Here is a 6,000-nt window from a genome sequence, read left to right on the forward strand (position 1 = left end):
TCAGTTTGAGGGTCAAATCATATACGTACGTTATCTGTCTGCCAATGTTTCCCATTTAAAGTGCAATGATTTATACAGTCTTTCAGTCATTAAAGTCTAAATTTCTTGTGCGCTGCCGCAGTTGTGGAAAGGGTTTTTGTTGTTGCCTATTGTGCATGTTATACAAGTGGCTTTTATTGTGAACATTTTCATAAAGAATAATATAGCATTTCTGGTGGCTGGAACTAAGAGATCTCTGTAGGATGACGAGGGGGTAATCTAGAGAAAATACAATGAACGCAACATAAAAAGGGGAAATAGTGGTGACCCTCTGCTTTGTCTTCTTTGAAAACAGCGAGTCTGATAATGTGATGGCACTGAAGTGGATGTTTTGGGTCATCTGTGGCGCACTTTTAGCAGTATCTGTGCAGAGCCTTGGTAAGTGTTTGTTGGTCTACTACTACTACTAGGAAGGTCATGCAGAATGGACGACAGTAACCCTTGTGTAATGATTAATCATTAGTAGAAACTCTTGAGTGAAAGTAGAGATACAGTACTTGTGGTAAAATATTAGTCCAGTTAAGTAGAGGCCCTTTTAAATTTTCACTTCAGTTGCAGTGCTGAAAAGTACTGCAGTTCACTATGGTTCAAATGTGTTGTTATTGTTATTGTCATTCAAATACACCTACACATTCATGTTTTTTCCCTTACTCCCTTCCCCATTGACCAGAGGGTCACAATAAAAAATAATAATTAAAAAAAAAAACATAACTAATGAATTACAGTAAGGACAACAGGTGTAAAGCGACATTTGATAATATTTTAGATTATTCATGTCCACCTTTTGCTTCAATGACAGCTGTGCACACTCTTGACATTCTCATCCAGCTTCCGGAAGTCACCTGGAATGGTTGTCCAAGGGGTTCTCTTACATACTCAGCACTAGCTGATACAGGTCAAAGCAAATTACCAATTATATTGTACGCTGTGAACTTTTTTTTTTTTTTTTTGCAAAGGAATGGCAGATGTCACAAAATGGGGTGGATTAGAAAGTAAGTTATTTTGGAGTCAAAGTAAAATCTCCCCCTCTATAGTAAAGTACAGAGACTTAGCCTCAGGAGAACCTAGATGAATCTGTCAGCAAGTTTGAATCTGCTCTGAAAGTCCGTCTGGAAAGGATTTCATTGATACCCTTTTCTGAATCACCAACAACCCAGGATCCAATCACAATCACTTATCTGGCATGGGGCGGGCTTTATATGATGACAGATAGAGCCGTGCCTTCAACACAACCAATGACTGGGCTGATGAATATGGACCCGTATTTCTTTGACATTGCGTACAAACATTTAAAACCTTTGTTTAGAAGAAACATTTGGTAAGAGTTTATTGCACCAATCTGATCTTAATTTCACTGCTGGTTACACCCCAGGAAGTCGTAAGTCAGTGAAGACTTCCCAGATCCATTCTCAATCTCAGCTGGCTAACAGATACTTTGAAAAAGTTGCTTAAGTACAAAAAAATTGCAGTTAGGCGACTTCCTTACTGCCCACAACTGTATTGATAGCTGTTTACTTGTACATCTGAACTTCCCTGAACAAAATGCTACCAATAAAAATAGTGTAGCCTACATGTAGTTTCCTGGATCTCATCTCTAATCCACCTTCATTGTTTTTCCCCAGAAGGGCTACAGTCATTGCCATTACATCAGCAATTGTACACTTTGTATATTCCCGTTATAGCGTCAAGAGTAATTAAGAGATTATGGCAGTAGTGTGTGACTGTCATTACGAGGTCAATGTGTGTAAATATGAGATAACTAAATATAGACGTAGTACGTGCAGTTGTGAAAGATAGGTATTAGAATAAGATAAGAATAAAAAGCTGTGTGTGTGCCGGCATGCAGGTAGTAAAGACTACGATAAGTTCAGGTATCCTTATCAATTATCAAAGCATTGGATACTCATAATGTGTTTTGTCTGCTTTGTTGTAGGTATTGAGGTGAGATGTGGAGATGTTGTTGGATTTATGGACCAGAGAGTGAACGTCACATGTGCCATTGATTACCCTGGAGTAGAGAATGCCCGTGACAGCTGCGGGTTTCGGTTATTCTCCATCGTCAGAAGTGGCCATGATGTTCACTGCAGTGACAGTACCTACAAATGTGACAGTTTTGTCACAAAAATAATCTCGGACGTCCCGAATCCCGAGTCAGGATTGTATCTCTTCTCTGTTAGGACGAAGTGTGGACTTGGAAATGCAAACTTCAATCTGACACTAAATCCAGGTAACATAAAACAGTATGACGTAATGGCAGAAGTCCTATTGAAGCAACGTATTACTTATAGTTATGCGCATAATAATTGTTTCTAAAAACCTCAAAACTAAACTGCAGTTTTCATTTCATAGTTAAAGACCAGGGTCGGGTTTCCCAGATTCGTTAAGAAGCCCTTAAGTGCTAAGAACTTCTTAGGAGCGCTATCAGAACGTTCTAACAACGCTCCTAAGAAGTTCTTAGCACTTAAGAGCTTCTTAACGAATCTGGGAAACCCGACCCAGTTCTATTCAGTCATTACAACCATCCTCTTCTGAGAGGCTTTGATAGTCAAACATGATAGACTAATAATGTGTGTCTCCATATTCCCTCAGCTGAAAAACCTCCACTCCACTACAAATCCACTGACCCACTGCCGAAACATCCTGTCCGGAACCTCTCTGGAGTTTTCATGGCTTTTGGTCTTTTTGTCTTTCTCCTGCTTGCATTAATTGTATTTGTTAAGAAAAGTAGAAAGACTCAGATGGATCTCAATGCCTAAACGAAGTTTCCAATGCAAACCATCATTGGATTGTAACTAGCTTTGATGAAGGAAAATCACAATGACAGATCACTGTAATCACTGTAAGAACTGTTAAATTAAAGTAATATTACATTTTTAAAGTAATACAGTTTTTTACTAGACCACCAGTTCAAGCACTAAGTCGGAACATTAGCAGCAATCTGCATTTGTGATTTTTACATGAACAATTCTGGATTCATCAAAAGTGTGACCTGCATGTGGTTCACAAAGACAAGGCTCCTGAAGGTCTCATTTGTGAATCTTTGTCATTTGTCACAACACAACATAACACAGCTGCACATACTGTACAAATGAGGACACGACCGTTAGTTTGAGGGATGAGCTGTGAAATGATGCTAGAGGGTCATGGATATTATTGGCTGGAGTTTATCGAGCCCTGCCCATTCCACAGATGATTGACGTGTTTAATTTTCATTTCAGTACTTCCAACTCAGTGGCTGTAAGTGGGTTAGGAATAGGATTTCAAGTGATTTTGCAAAAATGGCCCAAAACGAGAATCCCATACCCTGCCTTTAATGTAAACAATTTGTTACGATCAAATTATTTTATGTAAAATTGAATGAGGAGATTGTGACCTCAATGTGAACAATTAAGTCAATAAAAAAAATAATATTTTGACTTTGGATGTTAACTGTATTTTTTCTGGTTGCTTAAAGGTATACTATGCAGGATTGGCGATTTCATCGCCGGTTTCGCTTTCACTTTTCATTTTCGCTCGTTTTATGCTTGCATATTTCTCTGAAGAGCTTCCCCTACAGCTTTAGCGTGTATATTTGACAAAACTCCTCAATCGGTCAGTCTGCCGTGCCTTTTCATGAGACTTTACATGACACTTCCTGGAGTAGAGCATGGGTGCGTGCCCGGTGTCTCCTGAAGTTGCAAGCGTGGTTTTACCGCTACAGACCACTAGAGCGGCCAAAAAAAACACCGTTCGACCGGTAATGACTCATTTAATCATATATAACAGTATGGAACGAATTTATTAACTGAAAAACGTTGCATAGTATACCTTTAAAACTACATATAGCTCTAATGGGTCAGACGACCAAAAGGTCAGCAGTTTGAATTTCAGAGGTCACTTGAGATTGCCTGCTGTGCTATTGCACAAAGCACTGTTACTTTTTATTATCATTATTATTTTTTAACCGTTATTTAACCAGGAAAAGTCCCATTGAGTTACAATAACTCTGAGGCCTGGCCAATATTCAGTAGCCTGGCAATACCCATATGAAGGTGTACGTGCTAACCAGGCGTTTCAGTCCACTAACTGTAAACGTGGTTACCAGTTTCAGCTGGGTGTTGAAGGAGAACTCTGAGTTTTCACATAGGAAGCTCTTTTGACATAGAGTACTCTCAGTACGAAACAAAATGAAGACAATCGTTTTTACCTAGCTTGAGTTTCTACACCCATAAGCTAATCCAAGCAGGCAGCTATAGTGCTACACTCTGGGGTGGAGGCAGAGCAGAGCACTGTTAACAGGAAGGGCCTTTGTTCAATATTCACTGACTTTATGCAAATATCACAATCTGACATGCTCACCACCTCAAGATTCTATGGCCAAACACTATAACGAAACACCCGTTATCTATCCAGGGTATTGAAATGATTAAAAAAAAAACAATATGTGGAGGTGACACTTATTGCAATGTTTACACACACACACACACACACACACACACACACACACACACACACACACACACACACACACACACACACACAACCAACCACTAAACCTTGCCCTGCAACCAAGCAAAAGCAGTTCCATGAACAACACCACTGGTTTCACTGGATTGACGATCTATTCTGATCTAAGATAGATAGATAGATAGATACTTTATTGATCCCCAAGGGAAAATTCAAGATTCTTGAATAAGTGGGTGAACAGGCGTGAAACATTAGATCATCAATTAACCAATGGCAAAACAGGACATGAACAATCTGTGATAAGTCTGTTTAAACAGTACACCCATAGGGTGTCTCTCATTCAGCGTTTATACGCCCTCCCTCGCTCCTCGGGCCTCGATCCTCACTGATCTACATAAAGACTATCCCATTGTTGCCACCCCATCATTTTGTATGTAGGCTACATCAGTGAGGATCGAGGCCCGAGGAGCGAGGGAGGACGTATAAACGCTGAATGAGAGGCACCCATAGACCTCTGAAGTTCGCCTACAAAAAGGACCCAAAGTTGCCATCTTTGCCCATATAAGGAGATCCGGGTGTTAATTGAAGCCAAAGATCATTAAGGGCGGAGCAAGATACTTCATCGTAGTTCATGTCTATGGGCGCAAAACGGGGATCACTTCCTCTGCATAAAAGGGTGTGTCATGCCCATAGACTTCAATGGAACAGTTGTTGCCTGTGCTCTGCATAAAGGGGGATTTTGACCCCCCCTCTTGCGATTCGGGTTCCAGGAAGTGGCTTCTAGGGCTGAACGATATAATAGGTGCGTTTGACTTGACGAAAATCTGCGCAGATCTGACTTGATGTGATGCATGCTGGGTTAAACAGAGTGCATACTGGGACAGACGAAATGCAAACTGGTTAGAAATCATGTCCGACTTCTTGCAGTCGCGGTGGGAGTTACCCCCGTGACATCATGTCACATGTCCATACAAGATCTCGGGAGACTGCGTCTTAGCTCAGCCAGCGCAGTTCAGCGCAGTTTGTTTTTAAGCAACTGCGCTGGCCAAAACCCACCCCAATGACGTCAGTTCAAAGTTGTGATAGGGCCGTTTGGAAGAATCTCCCCATGACGAGTATGACAGGTGTCTCGTTCTGCCTCCTTACCCAAGACACTAGAGCGGACCAAGACGGATCAGTTCAACTGCACTAAAACCAACGTCTGGGATGACGCTGGAGCTTATCCCTGTGATCCATCTTGCTCTGTTGTAGAATCTTTGCTCCTTACGTTAGAATCTGCTAAAATGAACAGAAATCGAACGGATACCTTCTTATTTGTGATTTCTGGAACAGCGGTAGGCTAGCCTACTGAAAACGTGAGGATACTCTGCTATTTTATGCTGTTGGTTAAATATATACACACGGAAAACACTTGATATTTAATTAATGTGCTGCAATGCAGGCCTGTTTAACTGTATGACAACAGTGGTTTATTTAAACACATCATATCAATTTATTTCATCAGTCACCATGCTC

This window comes from Sardina pilchardus, chromosome 3 (genome assembly GCF_963854185.1).
Source record: "Sardina pilchardus chromosome 3, fSarPil1.1, whole genome shotgun sequence".
NCBI classification, from domain to species: Eukaryota; Metazoa; Chordata; class Actinopteri; order Clupeiformes; family Clupeidae; genus Sardina; species Sardina pilchardus.